The sequence below is a fragment of the Sorex fumeus genome, unplaced genomic scaffold (genome assembly GCF_029834395.1).
Source record: "Sorex fumeus unplaced genomic scaffold, SorFum_2.1 ptg000007l, whole genome shotgun sequence".
In the NCBI taxonomy this organism is placed as follows: Eukaryota; Metazoa; Chordata; class Mammalia; order Eulipotyphla; family Soricidae; genus Sorex; species Sorex fumeus.
In genome coordinates this window covers 33,710,948-33,733,187 of record NW_026606064.1, presented here as the reverse complement: position 1 = coordinate 33,733,187, position 22,240 = coordinate 33,710,948, and the positions used below count along the sequence as shown (strand labels likewise).

The 22,240-nt window shown below is 39.5% G+C and overlaps 1 protein-coding gene across 2 annotated transcripts in view; it reads left to right on the top strand.

Annotated features, from left to right (window-relative positions):
• Window positions 1-22,240, top strand: part of NELL1 (neural EGFL like 1) — a 1,007,676-nt gene that overhangs the window by 791,714 nt on the left and 193,722 nt on the right. The window lies entirely within an intron of this gene.

Sequence of the window (22,240 nt, the reverse complement as noted above, 5' to 3'; positions counted from 1 at the left end):
ATGGACTTTGAGGGTAAATAATTTTTTAGCCACACCCAGCTATGCTTTGGATTTCCTTCTGATTCTTAGCTCAGAGATCACTCCTGGTAGTGCAGAGGGACGGTATGTGGTGCTACAGATTGAACCTGATCGGTCCTGTGCAATCAGCCCTACTTGCTATCACATCTGTCCAGTCTGAGGAGAGGAGTTAGCATATACACATGACATGTGTCACGTAAGAGAAGTAAGAGAGTTATTTGATAGAGACACAGGTAAAATCATATGAGGATAAGTACAAAGATTGGAGTTAGGAAGCTACAAGGCAAAAGTTGCTGGTAGCCTCTCAAAACTAGGAGGGAGGCTGGGAATCTCTCTCAGAGCCCCTGGAGAAAACAACAGACTTGGGAATGTTAATTAATCACTTTGATTTAGATTTGATTCATTCTCTATTTTTCCAGTAATGTTCTTTCCCCTCATAAGTTAGTTTCTACTGTATTTTTTTAAAAAAAATTTCCCTCCTTCTTTTTTCTTTCTATGAATAGACTTCCCAAATTTTATCTAATGATCACTGTAAAAGTCTTTGCTTATTTCCTAAGGACTCTGCAAATGCTGAATGAGGCTGGGAGGTGCCTCAGACTTCTGTGCCCCTGCCCTGAGTATGTGACACCTGTTGACTCTTTGCTGGAATCACAGAATACTGATCAGATTAAACATTTTCTGTCCACTGTGCATTTGAACAAACAAACTATTTTAAAGTTCTCTCCATGAGAAGATTCCCTCCCCACTGAGTCTGAGCTGAAAATAGCCGCCCAACTGAACAGAAAGATGAGCATCACAGAATTCATTTACAGGGCTCTCAGGAAAGTGCAGGGACACCTTCTTTAATCCCTTCAAGGTCAGTGTCCTGCAGGCCAAGCACATGGTTACAGAAGAGAGCTCAGAATGCTAGGGAACTGCACCTAGTGTGAGATTAGGCTGCTGGTAAAAAGTGGCAAGGGGTGCGATGGGGAGGGAGCAGAAGTATTAGGCTCAGTGTCATGGCTTTTACTATTTTATTTGAGGGCTGGAGCGATAGCACAGCGGGTAGGGCGTTCAACATGGCCTTACAAGCGGCCAACATGGCCGACCTGAGTTCGATTCCTCCGCCCCTCTCAGAGAGCCCGGCAAGCTACCGAGAGTATTCAATATGCCAGATACAGTAACAACAAAGTCTTCAATGGAGACGTTACTGGGCCCACTTGAGCAAATCGACAATCAACGGGAGGGCCTTTACCTTTTACCTTTTATTTGAGAGGTAGTGGGCAGTGAACAGAGAGACAGTGCTGTAGATAAAGCTCTTGCATTTCACTGGGTCAACCTGGCTTAAATCCCTGGCAGGGGTAATGGGCGACCCTGGGTGGAGCTCAGATACTCAGAGATCACTCTTTGCAGAGCTCAGAGGACAAGGATTGAAATAAAGTTGGCCACCCCTAAGCCATCACTTTAGCCCCCATAATTTTTTTGTCCTGTCGTTTTACCCTCACTCTGACTCAGAGTACTCGTGTCTACAACTGAGACACAGAAGCTCAGAGGAGGTTAATAACTTGCTGAAAGTCACACAGTTATCGATGTAATACAAATTTTTCTGAACGAAAGAGTTGTGATCTTTGATCTGCACCATGCTGTCTATATATTCAAACTACAGAATTTGCATCTAAGCATTTCAAAACCGTCATTAGTTCAAGGATGAAGGCAACTCATGTTGTAGATGAGATACAGCTAAAGGCTTTGGAGGAAGATAACTTGACAGTGGTGACTGCTGACCCCTGGCAGGGATGTGCAGTGTGAAAGCAAACATTGGTCAGACAGACTCGCTTAAGAGAATCCTCAGTTTGGACTTTGAAAGAAGTCTGAGAAAGCTGAAATATCTGATATTTGAATTCTCCAGCAATCAGAGTTCTTTACTTTCACATTCACAGTGTGGTAATTAACCTGGGTCTGAATATTTTGGTTAGGACCTTCAAGCATGAAACTGGAAACTAATAACATTTTTTTCAGTTTAATAATAAACAAGGAGAAGATTTTTAAAAGAAATTATAAATTGACATAAAATTTAATCCAAAATACTAATTTCAGTTCGTAAAGTAGTTCAAATGTCTTGAAATCCTTAGAAAATATCTTTGTTGGCTAAGCTGCCTTTTAAGAAATGTTTTAGGCACTGTGATTTACAATACTGTCAATGAAAGTATTTCATGAATACAATTTTCCTACACCACACCCTCCCTCCCCCTTTCCCACACTTCCCCTCACTGTGTTCTGTATTCCAGTTCTCAGGCTCTGTTGCTTTGTCATTTGTAATTCCCATTCTCTCTTTCTTTATGTATCTATCCTCCATATGAGGACGGCTATTCTGTTTCCATCCCTCTCCTTCTGACTTACCTAATCATGATGCAGTCTACATATATCTGTGTAGCAGCAAATTCTTTTTTTCTTTTCATCCTCATCAACACTATTAGGTCTTGTCCTCTTTAATGTGTGACAGTCTCACTAGCATGAGGTGGTATCTCATTTTTTTATTTTTAATTTCCCTGATGACAAGTGATGGAAAGGATTTTGTTTACACACTCATTGGCCATCTGTATGTGTTCTTTGAAAAAATATCAGTTTATGTCTTTTCCCATTTTTAATTTTATTTAAATTGGCCTGATTGCTTTTATCTTGTTAAGTTTTACAAGTGCCTTGTGTTTCTTGGATATTAACCTTTTGTCAGGTTAAAAGTGGGAAAATGATTTCTCCCAGTCTGTGGGATGTGTTTTTGTTCTGGTCCTTGTTTCAGTAGCTTCTTAATTTGATGTAATATCATTTGTTTTTCTTTGCTTCTGTTTGCTTTGCTAATGACATTGAATCATTGAAGTTGCCTCTTTATGACTTCAAGTCTGCTATCAAGGTTCTTAATCCATTTTGAATTGTTTTTATGCATGTTTGTCAGATTGGGATATAAGTTCAATTGTTATATGTGCGTAACCAGTACCCACCGCTTCTGTTGAAGACACTTTCCTTGTTCTTCCTCATGCTCTGTGTTCCTTTATCAAAGTTTAGCTGTTCGTTTATCGTCATATTAGTCTAAGGGCTCTTAATTTTGTTCTGTTCTTCTGAGAGTACTTATTTATTCCAATATCTCACTGTTTTGATTTTAATAGCTTGTACCAATATATTTAAAGTTAGATAAGAGAAGGTTCTTGTCTTCTTTTCCTCCCTAGTATTGTTTTAGCTATTCTGGAGACTTTATCACTCTGTTAATTTTAATATCATTTTGTCTATTAAAAACACACCATAGCCATTTTCATAGGAATTGCACTGAATCTGTGTAGTGCTTTAGGTAGAATTATCATTGTGACAATATAAATCTGCCCAATTCAACAACAGGGCATATATTTACATTGTCTTTTCTCTCTTTTATTTTTTTAGCAGTGATTTATAGTTTCTTTTTTATAAGCCCTTTCATACATTTTTTTGGCAATTTTTTGGGGGGGTATCTCAGCCAGTTATGCTCAGGGGTTAATCTTGGCTCTGCACTCGGGAATCACTCCAGGCAGTACTTGGGAGGCCATATGAGATGCCGGAGATCAAATCCGGGTAAGCCACATGGAAGTCGAATACCCTACCTGCTGTACTATCACTCTGGCTCACCCTTTCATATATATTTTTTAAAAATTTATTCCCAGATCCTTGATTTTTTTTGGAGGCATACTTTTGAATGGGATCTAAGAAAAAAAAATTCACTATCTTCCTTTTAATTGTTTACATAGAAATGCCATGAATTTTTACATTTTGACTTTGTAGTCTGCCACATTACTTTTGTTTATAAAATAAACAAAAATAAGTTTATTGTTTTTTGGAGTATTTTTTGTAAACTCTTAGGGTTTTGAAATTCTAATATCATGTCACCTAATATTAGTGATGGTTTTATTTGTTTTCCAATATAGATGCCTTTAATATTTATTTCTTGTTGATTTGCTATGGGAAGCACTTCCAATACTACATTTACTAAGTAACAGTGGCGAGAGTAGACAGCCTTGTCTTACTCCTGATCTTAGAATGGAGGTTTTGAATTTGATAATATATTTAAGCAAAATTGAAATGATAGCTTGATAACCTTTCAAGTTAGGGTTTCATTTACTTCAGTTTCCCATATCAGGGTATTATTTCCTAGATGGGCCTGTTTATTAATAGTAATAACTACTACTACTAATACTATAATAATGCTCTTTTGATCCCATGTTAAACTTTGTTTCTCATAACAACCATATAAAGATGGTACTGATTTACTGTCACATTTTGTTGCGAGTGAATTGAGCTTTGCAGATATTTCTTTTAAAAATTACTATATTTTAGGTAGTATAGTTATAGTAGTGTTAATTTTATGGTATTTTTGTACAAAAATACCACATCCAATACCCTCAAAGCCTTTGACCCTCTACCAAAGTCCTTATACCACTTCTAGAATATTCTTCATACCCCTCCATTTATTTGTTAACAAGTTTTGTAATTCAAACTTTGCCATTTTTCTATATGTCAACCCCTTGTTTGCGGATATTTTTATATTAGCTTAGAAAAAAGAAAATTTGAGGTGTAGATGTAGACTGCCACCCCCATAAACTTGTCAGTTCTTCCCAGATGTCTTCATGTCAGAGTGTCAGAGGCATTTGATTTGCTATTTTGGCTGGTTTTTATTCTGAGGGGCTAAACCAGTAGTGTTTGGGGGTTACTGCTCTCTTTGAGCTCAGGGAACTGTGCATTACTGAGGACTGAACCCGGACCTCCAGCATGTAAAGCACGTGTGTGCTTGGGTCCAGGGAACTCTCTCTGGACCTCATTTTAGGTGTTTGAAAGGGGGAGTTCAAGTGATCAGCACTTGTTGTCTCTGATTGCAAAGGCAATTCTTTTTCTATTCTATGTTCCTTTCCCCCTTTCACCTTTCCTTCCTTTCATATTTCTAATTCTTCTCCTCTGTACTCCCTCTTCTTTAAAAAAAATATCAAACCAGATTTCTCCTATTGATGAAATTTACTTTCTTCTCCCCCAATTGTTGTAGTTGTTACTGTAATATACCAGGAGTCATAGACCCTGTTGTTGTATTGCTTGTACTCTTGGTTGCAGTGTCAACGATCACACCTCACACTGGCAGAGTTGGAATCATACTCTGCATTGATGTGAGGTGCTTCTGAGATCAAACTTTCAGTCTCAGATATGCATATGATACATTCTACCACTCATCTGCAGGCCCCAATTTGACATTGCTTTGTATGTGCCATAGCATCCCTGTGTCTGGTATTCTTAGTTGTGCTTCTCAATGCTTGAGAAAATCACTTAACTTTTCCCTTTCTCAGTTTCCCCATCTATAGAATGAAGATAATAGTATGGGAGTATCTTTTAATTCTTGCAAAGCATTTTTTCCTTTTCAGAAAAATTTCAAAATGCTTTACAAATAGGACATGTCACTTAGACCTCAAGATGGAGATAGGAAATTAGAAAATCCCCTTAAGAACTCTGGTCTATCCAAATTACACAACTACTTACTGTCACTGTAATTTAGATTCATATCTCACTAAGATTCAATGTGTAATTCAATGCAGTTACATATAAAATTGCAGACAGCCTTTTCCCTGAGAGCACTTGCTGGAATTTATTTCTTAGAAGTTTCTAGACTGTGACCCCCAGAGGCAATATGTGTTGACTCCAATGTGGTAGTAATGCAGGAAGTCTCTGACCTCAAGCCTGGCTTTATCCTTAACAGTTTTTCACAGATAAGACTTTCAAACTCCCATTGCTTGGTGCTCCTGTAAATGCCAAACACCAGGTCTTGAATCAGTTACAGTTTTTTTTTTTTGTTGCAGTGAAATAATTTGATTGTTGTCTTAGTAGTTACATCATAGGGAGTCCTGAACTAACTTCCGGAATTTCTCCTTTTGACATTAAAAACCATCTCTTATTCTCTTTCATTCTTAGTTCTTTTGTCTTTATCCTTCATCATTTTGTTTCTATTGATTTCTTTGCTCAACAAGCTCTCAAACTCAGGCATTGATTTTTGCAATAGTAAGGGAAGATAAACTGCAAAGAACTTGATATTTGAGAAGAAATTGCTGTACTCTGTTAATTAACCTACAGACACAGAGACTGACATTTATCAGAACTAACCTTTACTGAACACTATGTATAGACACTATGCCAAGTATCTTACATGCATTTTCCTATGTAATATGAGTAAAATAAACATGACATAGTTTCTCTTATTGATCTAAACATGTAGCTAAGAAATTTGAAATTTGATGTTCAAAAAGAATTAACCAACTTCCCCAACTCAGTCATGGTTTGAATCATTTTGCAATATATAAATAAACATCAAATTTGCACCACACATGTTAAGTTTATACAGTGTAATGCATCAATTATATTTTAAAAAGCTGCAAAGATGTCAACATTCTAATGGGTTCTGGGACCATAACAAGAACATAAATCTTTTTTTCAGTCATAAACTTTATAGAAGAATATTCAGGCACCATAATTTGATTAATGTCAGGGATTAGCACTATGTATAGGTCAAAACTGAATATTAATCATTTTCCAAGTTCTTCATAATTTTATTTTGAATTGTTTTGCTTTTATTTTGTTCTTCCACTTCCACTTCTACATTCTAGATGTAGGATTTAAAAATTCCTATTCATATTCAATTTTTTCCCTCTGACTTCTTAAGAACATGTCAGTACTCTTATTATGAATAAAATTGGGACGTTGGGGAAATAATGGTACTATTGACAGACCAAAATCTTCCTAGAGGCTACTGAGACCTGTGAAAGCCCTAGTGCCTCTTCTGTGAATTAGACCGATACCTGTGTTGGTAAAATGCCTATTAGTCTCCTTCTTTCCCACAGTTTATCCTTTAGCAGAACTGAGGCATGGTTCTTCTCACGGTGCTCAATGCTTTGGTGCATGCTCTTCATTTCTCCTGAACTGAACTACTTTGGCCCCAGGTTGTTTTATTTATTTATTTTTCTGATTGAGTTCATTCATCAACTCTTTGGTAAAGCTATTCTTGACCTTCCAAAAGAAAACAATCCTATCCACCTCCTTTGTCCTTATGCAGGCCCCTTTGTTGGGATCGATAAGCCCTAGGCAATCTGCAAGCTTTGTTTCTTTAAGTTTTTGTATCTATTTATACATTTGCCTAGAATGGTCTTCTACTTGATAACTGCATTGCTCACTGGTGATATCGCTTTTGATCTTTACTCAAATTCTCCCTTCTAAGGGAGGCACACAATAGATGTTTGAAAATTTTTAAGTTGGATTGACCTGACTTTATCAGCTTCTTCCCCTCACCCTCCTCCGGGAACAGGGTGTGGTCCACACCTGGCAGTACTCAGAGCATACTTCTGGCTCTATGCTCAGGGATTACTCCTAGTGAGTTTGGAGACGCTGTTGGGTCAAGGATCAAAGCTGGGTTGTCCACATGCAAGGCAAACACCCTATCTACCCACTATATCATTGCTGTGTCCAGTGATTTATCAGCTTTTTATTACTATCTAATGGTATGCTTTATATATAAAACTGTTTTCAAATTTTCTGACTATTTTTTAGTTTTGGTTTATGCCCAGTGGTCCCCAGGGCTCTGTGATTATGGGGTATTCCTGGTACTCAGGAGACTATATGTGGTGCCAGAGATCAAACCGGAGTTGACCAAATGCAAAGCAAGTGCCTTAACCTTGGTGCTATCTCTTCATTCCCCTTGATCACTTGATCGCTTGACTTCCCGTTAATCATCGATTTGCTCGAGCGGGCGCCAGTAACGTCTCCATTTGTCCCTGTTGCGTGCTCGTGTAGTCCAATGGCGTCTGTTCGCTCTAGGAACATGAAGAGCCTCAAACCGATCGTTCATGATCTTGATGACGAAGTCTGATCATCTGGTAGGTGGGCGGCCACGCGGTCTTTTGACATCCTGTGGAATCCAGTCAGTAACAGCTCTAGTCCAGTGGTCGTCTTTAAATCTCATTACGTGACCAGCCCATCTGATTTTTGACACCTTGGCAAATGAGACAGCATCCCTGATTCTTGTTCGTCAATGGATGTCGGAATTCTTTCTCCTATTTGAGTGAAACGTGATATTCCAAGCATAGCTCTTTCAATTCCTCTTTGGGAGACCCGAATAGCATTCTTATCCTGTTTGCATAGGGCCCAGGTCTCTGAGGCGTATGTTAATGCAGGAAGAAGAGTGGAATCGAAGAGATGTGCCCGGAGCCGGAGGTTCTTCGTCCTCTTAGCTGTTTCTTCAACACTCTTAAAGGCGTTCTAAGCCACTCTCTTCCTTCTGCGCAGCTCGGGTGCCAGGTCATTTGTCATGTTGACTTCTCGACCTAGGTACACATAGCTGTTGCATTCGGAGATGGTCGTTCATTCCCCTTATGTATTTTTATTTTTACTGTATAATTTGTTGCATTCACATATATGGGTTTAGTATCATTGTATTTCAAGTATATAAAGGAATGTAGAATCACAAAAAAAATCATGAGCTTTATCTTTCAAATTTTTGCAGTCAGTTAAAGAAATATATGTAGGAGCCAACAGTTTAAAAAGGATGCGCTCTCTGGAAAGAAAGATGGCGGCCGCATGGGAGCCTTGTGGAAAGCAGGTTTGAGCCGGGCTCGGCGGGAGCGGCGGGGACCTCATGGGAAGGGGGGCTTTGTGGGCCGTCCCCCACGCCCCACCGAGGTCGCCAGCTGCCCCCCACGAGCGGCTCTCCGGCACGGCCACGACTCCAGGGCACAGAAACCAATCTCTTAACTATCTAACTTTTAATAGAAATTCTTCCAGGGTCAATAAGTAAAATAGCAGAAATTCAAAACCGCGGCCGCGCGACATCATTTTATTCTTAAACCAAGTTGTAGAAAGCAAATCATTTCACAACGCTGTTTCAGCATATCTGATTGTGGGGGGGTGGGTCGTAAACTCTAAACAATAATTGTGCATCTTCTATCGAAACAATCTATCTAGTCAAAGTAGATAGAGTATTAACTAGAACTCATCTGCCTCACAAGAATTGGGAGGGGTGGGGGGAGGTGGGGGTCTATTGGGGTTCGGGGTTAAAAATAAGTATTGGTAAAGGGAAATGTGTTTGATATTTACATGACTGAGACCTAAACCCGAAAGCTCTGTAACTTTTCCCACAGTGATTCAATAAATAAATAAATTATATAAAAAAATGCATTGTTTCCATTCAGTTCATGCCACCCATTTAGTTTGCTCTCTGTAGCAAACATTTTCTGTAGAATCCTAAATAGTAACTATCTTAAATCTTCATTTGCTATGGATTCTGTTGCAACCACAGAGAGGGGCAACAGCATTTGCAGACAAATATTTTGTCATGTTATCCATTCTAAAGCAAAAATCAACGTCTCATTTTGAAGAAGTTAAGAGTCAGACTGAGTAAATAAGAGAGCACTATACAAAGGAATACAACACATTAAGATAGAATGCACTAAGTAGAAACTACTAGAATAAATTATACAATACACTTTAAGAACAAATTTTATATTACTAGTTTTGTATAGAAAGATGTCTAACATTCAGCTTATTTCAGACTATTGTAGCAAAAATGATTAGTAAAAAGCAGTCTTAAAGAGACTAGAATAATGGGCAAAACAGAAGTCTGTATGATGCAGATAATTAGGCAGTACATTATTGGACCTCAAGATCACGGACAAACTGGGGAGTTGATGAGAAATGAAAAGGTGACTTGATCGATTAAAATCATAAAAAGTTCCTACCTCCCTGCATGACTTACTGCATTTACTCCTAATCATCCTCTAACCTTGATGGAGGTTATAAACACTTGTTGAGTTTCTTCTTCTATTCAGTAGCTGGTCAAAGGACAAAACTTTGATTTGAATAATCCCCTTTCCTATGCTTTTGTATCTGGCAAATATCCATCCAGCCAAGTCGAACTCAAATTCTACGTCTTTTTTGCTAGAAATCTGTTCTAGCATATGAGGCACAATTAATCATGTTCTCCTCTCTGCTCGCTGAGCACTTTATTCATTCTACTACAGTAGCATTTATCATGTTTTATTATGCTTGACTTTATTCATTCCACTTTCTGCTACTTGACTGTGAAATTCTTGGTGACGGGAATACTTTTCATGACTGGTTGTAGACTTCACAGCACCTAGAACGTTATCAGCACACACTAGGCAGTCACATACTAAGTGGAGACAGCTTGGTAGTAGAGTTGGAACCTGGAGGTAATCTAATGGATCAGCCTTTGATAACTTACATTTCTTCTCTGAATAAGAATTTTTACATTTGGCCATGATAGTGGCATGACTAGTGCCCATAATAGCTGTTAGAAGAAAATGCAATATTCTTCCGTTAAATTTAATGGACTACTCTAAATGAAACTTAATGTATTGTTATTGCCACTGATGCTGATGTAAAGGAGAGTGGCAAAGGGTACTACAGCTTCTGATACACTTATAGTAAGTGATAGGATGATTTTGAGGCAGAAGTATTAAATCACAGAATATATTATGTACTGGAGATCAGAGTGATGTTCTGAAAACTGAGGTTTCGGACTCCTGGATCTTCAGTTTTATTCATCAGACTAGCCTTCTGGAAGAGTTTTCTTCTTACCTTTGCTATGTATTTTAAAGATTTTAAACATTTTCAGGGTGAGGTTGAAAAGATTGGAAATGGAAAAGAGGATTAAAACGATAGAATGTTGCCCATGAAGATTCCTAAGAGATTTAATTGGGTAAACCTGAGCTAGATTTCTCAACTCACCACTATTGACATTTCATACCAATAATTCTTTGTGCTTTATAGGATGTTAACAACATCCTTGCCCTCTGCTCACCTATGTTAGTAACACAGTGACCCCCATTGCCATCCTGTGACAGCCAAAATCGTTTGAGGAGACCTTTAGTAATTATCATGTTCTGAACAAGGTGACAAATACACCACAAAGAAAGTGGAGGTGTTGATGTAATTTTTATTATTGACAGATCTGGGAGAAGCCTTAAGTCTGTAAAGCAAACTAGACTGATGAAATTAATATAAAGTAAGTTTACTCATTCAATCCCAGGTAGGTAGGAGTCATTAGGGATGAAAGGGGCTAATACTGTCTGAAGACCACTCATGCCAAAGAGATGTAGCAAGAGCCTGGACTTGTTTTGACATGTGACCAGGTTTAACTTTTTACTCCCAATGCTCTTGGTTTTCAAATCATGTAATCAAATAAAAAACTTCTGTTAATGAAACCCTGCAAATACTGATCCATGATGGCTAGCTCTTATTTAATTAGATATCTTGATCTTGGTAAAGGTAAAGGTAAAGGCCCTCCCGTTGATCGTCGATTTGCTCGAGCGGGCCCAGTAACGTCTCCATTGGAGACTTTGTTGTTACTGTGTTTGGCATATCGAATACTCTCGGTAGCTTGCCGGGCTCTCCGAAAGGGGCGGAGGAATCGAACTCGGGTCGGCCATGTTGGCCGCTTGTAAGGCGAACGCCCTACCCGCTGTGCTTGTTTTACTAAGTGTTAATAACAATGTGTCAGTTATATATTTCTAATCATGATGGTGCTTCCTAGTACAACCTCTTGCTTCTTCCACAGGAGAAATATAAACCTTATGCTTATTTTTCACAGATTTATTAATCAAATAAATCCCTTTGTCTTCCCAGAAGTGGATTGAATAAGCCAGGCAAAAAAGAGGTCATAAATGAACTTATTGAAAAAATTGTTTCTCAAGGAACCAAGAGACATGAAAGATTCCTTGTAACAGGGATTACTGAAATTTTTATTTTATCTTCATTTTGTCAGGATGAAAGATATTCCTATATATGAAATATAAACTGCTAGAGCTTTAAGATCTTGCAAAGCATTTAGGACTTGGAAGGGGACTGCTTCATTTTTAATACTATTTTTATGCAACTGAATCCATTGTGATAACACTGTGCCTCCATAAAACTGGCATCTACAAATCCATCTTACTTTATTCCCTGAAAATACAAATTTCATTTCACATGTCCAAGTAATTTTATATATATGAAAAGTCACCATCCTATGGGACTCACCCTCAAGTATAACTATTCTGATTTGATTTTATTGCAGAATAGAAAGAATTCTTTCAAAATTGCTCCTACTAGGTCAGGTAGATTGCTAAAGTGGCAGAGCACGTGTCTAGTAGTATGAGACCCTAACTTTCATCCCTGACATAACATGGTCTCTCCTCATGCCCCTGGATAGAACCTTATGGGCCTGAGACACCACAGGCCAAGCAGCACTGCGAAGCTGAGCCTGAGCACTAAATCACTGGACCAAGTACCACCAGAAGTGACCCATGAAAATGATGCATTCTACAGCTGATCTAAAACCAGTATCTCCCCTCAGGGTAATTAATGATAAATGCGATTATAATGATGGATTAGGTTTGTAATTTTATTGTACATATAAAATTTATCAAGGTGATTACTAAAAAACTGCAAAGTAGTCGACAAAGGAGCAAAGTTGAGCTTCTCTTTTTCTTCTTATTTTTTATTGAATCACCATGAGATACACAGTTAAGAAGTTGCTCATGATTGAATTTCAGTCCTAAAATGTTCCAGCACCCACCCCTGCATTTTTCTGGGCTTACAAAGGAGCTAGGATTCTACATATCATTGATAACCACAAGAATCTACTAACATCAAGTCCATGAAGTGAATGATCATGAGACCTCAGTGAAGAATAAGGTACATAGCAAGGATATTTTTTTGCTGAACTCACTGAAGCATTTCCAGAGTCTAAAGCAGAAACTTGCGCATAACACAACTGTTACTTGGAGATGCAGTGTCCAGTAATAAACAATAATAATCACATCCTGTTTTTTAGCTCATCCTATTTGTAAGGGCGTGTACTGAGTGGTTTATATTGATAAGTTAACCTACACAGCACAATTTTTTTAATTATTGTCATAGCAGCTTTGCATTGAGAAATCTGAGGCTCAGAGGAGTGAAATAATTTGCTGTGGGTCACAGAATTAATAAACATGGATCAAAGATTTAGGGAATGTTCTCTCTACCATTTCAACTCTTCTCAAAACCTAGAAACAGATGTAGTTGTAACTTGAGTTCTTGTTTAATTTATTCCATCAACTCAGTAATGCTTTAAATATTATAGGTTCTCAGAATATCAGAGTTCTTTTCTGTGAAATGCAGGATTTATCATTGATTAAGAGGCACCATATTGGTAAAAAAAATATTCTATCTATGCTCAACTCTACTAGGATACAACAGTGCGTTTACGTGAGGCAATAACAGAGATATGCATTGATATTTATCTTCCCAAAATAGTTTAAAGTTTGAGTGGCATGCACTGTCTTTGCTTTTGTTTTCTTTGAAATTTTTGATGTCATGTAAGATTCAAATAGAGAATAAACTTATTTATTCTAGCTAAGTTCCACTAACTATAAAATTGCTCAGTTGTATCATGATAGAACTAAACTTTTAGTGGTTAACTTTACTATAACAAGAAACATTTATTTGTTTGTTTTTTATTTATGGCCACACTGGATATATTTGGGGATTACTGGTAGTTCTGTATTCAGTGATCAATCCTGGATGGCTCCAAGGACAATATGGAGTGCTGGGGCTTGAATACAGGTTGACTATATCCAAGACAAGTGTCCCACCCAACTATACTATTACTGCAGCCCCAAGACACTAAACTGATTTTTAATGTATGCCTGAAACATATAATGATAATAAAGTGCTACTTTACTACAAAACAGCATGTTCTTAAATTGGGTGAAATGAATCAAGAGTAGGTAGAAATTATCACTTGAATCACTTGACATCCTGTTACTCATCGATTTGCTTGGGCGGGCGCCAGTAACATTTCTATTCGTCCCTATCGCATACTAGTGGAGCCCAATGGCATCTCCTCGTTCTAGGAATACGAACAGCTTCAAACTGATCATTCAGAGTCTTGACGAAGAAGTATGACCATCTCATAGGTGGGTGGCCACACAATCTTTTGACGTTCAATGGGATACAGTCAGTAATGGCTCTAGTCCAGCAGTCGTCTCCAAATCTCATTACATGTCCAGCCCATCTGATTTTCGATGTCTTGGCAAATGAGACAGCATCCCTGATTCTTGACCATCGACAGAGGTCGGAACTCCAGAATCTTTCTCTCATTTGCGTGAAGAAAGATTCACTCAAGTGATACTCTAAGCATAGCTCTTTAGATTCCTCTTTGGGAGACCCAAATAGCATTCTCGTCCTGTTTGCGTAGGGCCCAGGTCTCTGAGGCGTATGTTAATGCAGGAAGAAGAGTGGAATCGAAGAGATGTGCCCAGAGTCGGAGGTTCTTCGTCCTCTTAGATATCTCTTTGATGCTCTTGAATGCATTCCAAGATGCTCTCTTCCTCCTGCACAACTCAGGTCCCAGGTCTTTCGTCATGTTGAATTCTCAGCCTAGGTACACATAACTGTTGCATTTGGAGATGTTCATTCCATTGAGAGCAAATGGGGCGTCAGGAATGAGACTGTTTCTCATAAACATTGTCTTTGTGAGATTCAGCTGTAATCCGACCTTTCCACACTCATGGTTGAAATTGGCCAGCATTTGTGCTGCTTGGCTGATGTTTGATGTTATTAGAAGGATGTTATCAGTGAAGTGGCAGTGGTGTATTTGCAGATCATCTATATTCACCCCCATTCCTTCCCATTCCAGTCATCGCATGACGTTCTTGAGGGTGGCACTGAAGAGTTTCAGTGAAATGGTATCACCCTGCTGAACCCCTTTCTTGATGTCAATGATCACCTCCCTGTAGAATGGTGAGATCCTGGTAGTGAATCCGCAATGCAGCTCACAGTAGATCCTGATATAGTCAGTTTCAACTCCCTACTTGGCTAGGGCCTCGATAACTGCTTCAGTCTCAACAGAATCTAAGGCTTTCTTTAAATCAATGAATTTTAGATAGAGCAGCATCTTGAACTCCCTATAAAACTCAATGAGTTTGGTTATTGTGTGGATATGGATGATTGCGCAGAATCCTTTTCAGAAACAGATTTGCTCACATGGTTGTCCTTCATCTGGTGTTCTGCCAATCCTATTCAGGATGACTGAACAGCTTGTAGACGACAGACAATAGGCAGATTGTGCAAGAGTTGCCAATGTTGTGGATGTCTCCCTTTTTGTACAGTAGTACAGGCCTGCTGGTTTTCCATTGGGATGGAACCTTGCATTCAGACAAGTAGTGTGTGAAGAGCCGAGCCAGTGTATTGATGAGTACTGATGGCAGGTTCTTAGGTGTTCTGGTCTGACCTGGTCTGGGCTGGGTGCTGTTCGCTTCTTTACCAACAAAATGGCATGTCAGATTTTGGAAGGGAGAACATTGGGAACAACATATCCATTCTGTGGAATTTGATATGTGGTTAGGTGGACATGGCTATTGAAGAGATCCAAGTAGAAGTCATGGATAATCTTCTCCATTGCCCTTCTGGAAGATGTGATCCATCAGGATGTCAGAGGGCAGTCATCTTGGTTTGTAGTTGGCGGACAGGCGGGCATTGCGAATACTTTTCCCAGCTTCTGCCACATCTGCCAGCACTGCTGCTCTTCTCTTTTTGAGGTCTTCCTTTATCCCTTCTTGCACTGCTTTACAAGCTCAGACGTTCCTTGCAGTTGCCTGAGGCCTGTGCCAATCCACATTGGCAAATGAGCTCGAGAGTTTTTGAAGACAGGCATGTTTTTGTGGCTATTTCTTTCTCGGAGTTCTTTGCACAATCATGGATAGGCTGAATCAGTCGATCATATTCCTCATCAATGTTGTCAATGACGGCATCTTCCGATGTTGCTGCAATAGTGCCAAAGAGCTCCCAGTTGGTGGTCATTCTGGGAGTTCTCTTCTTAAACTTTGGTGCCCTTTCTCCCCGCTCTGTCAAGTAGAATTTTTCACAAAGGAGATGGTGGTCCGATCCTGCTTGGAATTTTGGAACAACAGTGACATCCGTCAGGCAAGACCGCGATTGAATATGATGTGCTCAATTTTGTTGTTGAACCATCCCCCGGGAGACTCACATGTCCAACATTTAGATTCAGTCTTCTGGAATTGTGAGTTACCATGGATGGTCTTGGTCGACATGATGAACTCAGTCTCACCCTGTTCTTTTCATTGTAGGCCATAGGTCCTGATGTGGAGTTCTTCGACTGATCTTCTCAGTTGTATCTTGTCATTAAAATCACCAACAAAGATCTTGTAGAAGGTGTGGCCTTCTTTATAGAACTTCTCAATCTCCATATAGAACTTCTCAATTTCTCCTTCATCATAATTGGTTGTTTGTGCATAGACAACGAAGATAGAAACTGCTGGCAGTTAGACACATCTATTCAAGTATAATAGTTTGAATAGGGTTTTTAGGCATTCAAATGAATCAATGTTTGTGGCCAAGTTCGTGTTGACAAGGACACTGACACCACCAACACCTCTTTTGTCACATGTTCTGAGGAACAGTGTCGAAAATGGCGTGATGTGATTGATGCCTTCTTGTCTCGGTCATATCAATGATGTCATACTTGATCTTTTGTGCTTGCACCATCAGGTCCTTAAGGGATGCATCTGATACCAGTGTACTTGTATTGAAAGTACAGACAGTCATTTTTGTCCTTTGTTCTGCAGCCTAGTTTGGCCCTGAGATTTTATCAGCCTCTCCTTCCTCATCCTTATCGCTGCTATATTGGTGGCTCTTTCAGGGTGAGAGGAATGAGACCCATTGTATTTACTGGTTTTGGCATATCGAATACAGCTCAGATAGCTTGCCAGGCTCTGCTGTGCAGATAGGACACTCTTGGTAGCTTGCCAGGCTCTCCAAGAGTTATAGAGGCTTTTAGGTTGGCCTCTAATCATCCTTGCAGGTGTCCCCATAGTTCAAACCATATTTGAACCCTATCAAATATGATGTGGTAATCTTGTATTACATGTTTTATAATGTGTCGCAGTCTGGAAAGCATCCTGGAGTGTGGCAGTGACTGGGTAGTGGAGGTTGTGGAGGTCTTCCGGGCTGCTGGGAACAGGCAGAGGATCTCTGTTCTGGGTCCATTGAGCCTGAAGTCCAAGGTCACAGGGTTCCACTTCCCTGGTTTTGAGGGGTTTCACTCGTGCGTGAGTCTTGGCCCGAGTGTCCGGAAAGCATCCTGGAGTATGGCAGTGGCTGGGTAGCGGAGGTAATGGAGGTAGTGGAGGTCTACGGGCTGCTGGGAGCAGGCAGAGGATCTCTGTTCCCTGGTCCGTTGAGCTTGGCCTGGAGAAATGAATCAAAAGTGGAGATTATATCATAGGTAAATAATTTGAACACCTTTGTAACTTCCTTCCTTAGTGAAACATGAAATTTAGATATATTGTTTTTATTTCAAGTGACAGTTCCAGTGGCCAACATAGAAGTACTAAAATTTTAAAAATACACCCATGAGAATGCCAAATTGCAGATAAATACACTCTGTGCCTTGATATGTGGGAAGACTTTGCAGCTAAAAAAGTATTGACTGTGGCATTTGCTACTTTTATTTAGCCTTAGATTGGGGCATCTGGTAATCATGTTCCAGCTTTACCATTTACTTATATTTGTTTATTTACTTACTTTAATTTTTTATTGAATCAACATGAGATATACAGTTAAAAGTTGTTCATGATTGAGTTTCAGTCATACAATGTTCCAACAACCATCCCTTCCTGTGTGCACATTTTCTGCCACCAGTGTCCCCAGTTTCCCTTCCTCTTGTACCCCCCTCCCCATACTGCCCCAGAGCTCTCCTCTATGCTCATTCTGACCCTGCCCCTACCTCTCTCTCTCATTTTTCTTTTTGGCATTGTGGTTTGCAATATTATTACTGAAAGGATATCATGCATATCACTTACCTCCATTCAGCACTCAGTTTTTGTCCAGAGTGATCCTTTATAGTTATCTCAGTCCTAGCTGTGCTCTCTCTCCCAATTTTTGGTCCAAAAACACAACACAAAAAAGCCATCGCATTCCTATGTTCATTGTAGTACCCTTCACAAAAGCTAGAATCTGGAAACTATCCAGCTTCCTGAGTACAGAGAAGTAGATAAAGAAACTATTGTGCATCTATATAATGGAATACTATGCAGCTGTTATGAAAAATTAAGTCATGTAATTTGCTTCCACATGGACCATCATGGAGAGTATTATGCTGAATGAAATGAGTCAGAAGAAGAGAGGCAAACATAGAGTGATTGTACTCATTTGCAGAATGTAGTTTATAAAAATAGAATATTAATAATAAACAAAGACAATTTTACTATTTGGAAGTAGCACTGTAACACCATCCTCCCGTTGTTCATCGATTTGCTCAAGCAGGTACCAGTAATGTCTCCATTGTGAGACTTGTTTTTACTATGTTTGGCACATTGAATACGTCACAGGTAGCTTGCCAGGCTTTGCCATGCGAGCGAGATACTCTTGGTAGTTTTCTGGGCTCTCTAAGAGGGGCAGAGGAATTGAACCTGGAAGTAATAATATCTTTTTTGTATTTCTATGAATTGGTATATTTTTTCCTCTTATGCCAAAATAAATCAATCTGAAATAACAAATGATGCCAACTCAACTTGTAGAAGCTGAACACCTTTTAAGATGAGTTCTACACTCTGTGTATTAGAGAATTTTAATTTTTTTCTGACCCATGCTTTACTATTGGGTTTGAGGGATGGATATCCCACACAATCCTCCAAGGACCCACGAGTCAGCTGTGATGATACCCAGTCAACCACACCAGTTGTATCAATACCAAAGCATGGTTATGCACTCCTGTTTGAGGGCCAGTGGTTCTGGCAGCCTTCAGACTTACCCTGACAACTCAGGTTCCTCAGGGTTCTCTCCAGTCATGCTTGTGGGTCATGCAGTGTGGGAATGGAAGTTTGGCTCATGACTAGACATGCACCCTGACCCCTGAGCTAGTTCTCTGGCCATTCATAGTCTTAATGACATTGCTATGCATTAATTTCATTTAATAAAGCACTTATATTCCAAGCCGAACACTATTTTATGTCCTTTACAAATTATAACATCATTCCCCTTCTTTACTATGGCATCTCTGAATTCTTTGTGCATTACAGGCATCAAGTAGTTACTCCACAAAACTTTCTATTACCACTTTGGCTTATGTGTCATCTCAATGAAGCTCACATATGAAATCAAAGCCAATTTTTTTTTAATTTTTTTTATTAGTGAAACACCATGAGGTACAGTTGTAGATTTACAATTTTTTGTGCTTGGGTTTGATTATACAATGATCAGATACCCATCCCTCCACCAGTGCCCATTTTCCACCACCATGGATAATATTCCCCCCACCCCCAATCCCCCATCCCCCCCTGCCTCTGTGGCAGGGCAATCCCCTGTGTTCTCTCTCTCCTTTTGGGTGTTGTGGTCTGCAAAAGAGGCATTGAGTGGCAAACATGTTCAGTCCGTAGTCCACTTTCGACATGCATCTCCCCTCCTGGGAGGATCCTCCAAACATCCTTTATTTGGTGTTCCCTTCTCTATCTGAGCTGCCCTTTCCTCTAGAATGCCCCACTGGCCACTAAGCTATGGAGTAATCCTCCTGGTGCTGATCTCAGCTATTCTTGGGTATTAATCTCATATTTTGTTACTTTATATCCCCCAGATGAATGCAATCTTTCTATGTCTATCCCTCTCTTTCTGACTCATTTTGCTTAGCATGATACTTTCCATGTTGTACTACTTGTATGTAAATTTCATGACTTCATCTTTTCTAAGAGCTACATAGTACTCCATTGTGTAGATGTACCAAAGTTTCTTTAACCAGTCATCTGTTCTTGGGCATTCAGGTTTCTTCCAGTTTCTGGCTATTGTAAAGAGTGCTGCAATGAACAAACAAGTGCAGATGTCACTTCGACTATACATTTTTGCTTCTCTGGGATATATTCCCAGGAGTGGTATTGCTGGGTCAAATGGGAGCTCAATTTCTAATTTTTTGAGAATCGTCCATACTGTTTTCCAGAAGGGCTGAACCAGTGGACATTCCCACCAACAGTGAAGGAGTGTCCCCATCTCGCCACATCCACACCAGCATTGGTTGCTTTTGTTCTTTTGAATGTGGGCCAGTCTCTGAGGTGTGAGATGGTATCTCATTGTGGTTTTGATCTGCATCTCCCTGATGATTAATGATGTAGAGCATTTTCTCATGTGCTTTTTTGCCATTCGGATTTCTTCTTTGAGAAAGTTTCTGTTCATTTCATTGCCCCATTTTTGGATGGGGTTGGATGTTTTCTTCTTGTGGAGTTTAACCAGTATTTTGTATATCCTGGATATCAACCCCTTGTCAGATGTGTATTCGGCGAATATCCTTTCCCATTCTGTAGACTGTCTTTGTATTTTGGTCACTGTTTCTTTGGAGGTGCAGAAGCTTCTTAGTTTAAGATAGTCCCATTTATCTATCTCTGTTTTCACTTGCTCAGACAGTGGCGTGGCATCTTTGAAGATACCATTAGAAAAGCCAATTTCTTATCTTGGCAAAGTTTGCAGATGTATGTGTGAGCATATGCACACATGCAGTGCATACAGATACACGCACAAAGTTAGATCAATTGTCATCTGTTTTATTAACAAAATCCCAGTAGAATTCTCTGCCCCCAAGCACCTGCCTTCTTTGGTTGCCACATAAAGCTTTTTTTTTTTTTTTGATTAGCTTGTTCAAACATGGCATGTTTTGCTTGCAAAACACTTCATTGTTCTGCTATTACAAATGATTCAGAATGGCACTTTAAATATCTCACTTGATGCACTTGTCACTAGAGTCCACAATGTGTGACTTGGGAAGTGAGATTTTGTATATCTTTGTATAGATGTATTCATACTCCTTTTCTTTGTGATGAGCGCACCCAGAAAGAAGCTGCTGAAAATTTTGTTTTCTTTTGAGAGACCAGAGAGATGGTACAGCATGTAGATTGCTTTTCTGCCTTCTATCGTTGGTACTCTGTATCATCCCCTTAGCTCACCAGGACTGTCTCCTGAGCACAAAATCAAGAGTAAGCCTTGAAAATCACCAGGTGTAACCCCCAAACCAAAACAAATAAAACACACAGATTTGAGATTTGATGATACTAGAAATAGGAAACTATATTAAAATGATAAAGTACAAACACATGTTCTCTGGCAGAAGTAAAGGGGTACCCAATTAATTGTAAAGGTACTGAGTATTAAAACACCAGAGGATATTAAATGATGCAGAAAATTACAATATTGTATACTGAACACATACTTGAAATGGTGTTCAGTTATTTGTAAACATTATGTGACTTTTTTGTCGTGTTTTGTTTGGGGCTACACCCGGTGGTGCTCAGAGCTTACTCCTGGCTCTGAGCTCAATGATTACTCCTGGTGGGGCTTAGATGGACCATAATAGGTATTGGGGATCAAACCATGGTCAGCCTCATGCAAGGTAAATACCTTACTTGCTGTACTATTGCTCTAGCCCCATTATGTGACTTTTTAAAGGTTAGAACCATATTATTTATGTGATGATGGCAGAACAGAAATGCAACATTTTTTCCTAGTGTCAAATTTTCTAACTGCAATAAAAAGTAAAAACATTTACTCACCTAGTTCTCATGTGAATAAAAGAAGCTCTGGGTTAGCATGTTGCAGTCATCTTTATTAATGACAGATTTTTCAGGTTTAGTACACTAAATTATTGCTTAGCCAGTAAGATTTAGTAATAAATTATTCTGGGAGTTTGTAGAATTGTTAGAGCAAAAGTTTGCTGTCACAGAAGCCAGCAGAATATAGCTTGATTCATTCAGCAGTTTTTTTTAGGGGAGTCAGTAGGGAGTCCCACAGCAGTACTCAGTGGCAACAGAGGCCACTCCTGTCAGTGCCTGGCTTAGCTGTGCAGGCCTGCTGGTGCTTGGCCCGCAGATGTGGTACTTGTCAGGCCAGAGTCTCTGGAGAGAACATGGCTGCACCCAGCAGTGCTCAGAAACAATGTAGTTCCAGGAGTTCATCCTGGAACCTGACACCTGCAAGACAGGTGCCCTAGCCTTTTGAACTATCTCCTGGATACCCTCAGCAAACATTGTTTAAGCATCTACTTCATGCTCAGATGCTGAGATCATGGTACAAAAGGAAACAAAAATAGTCACGGTACTTGTTTTTATGCATCTGGTGGTCCAAGGATGGCAGAAGACAGTGAGAAGTTATGCATGCACACGAA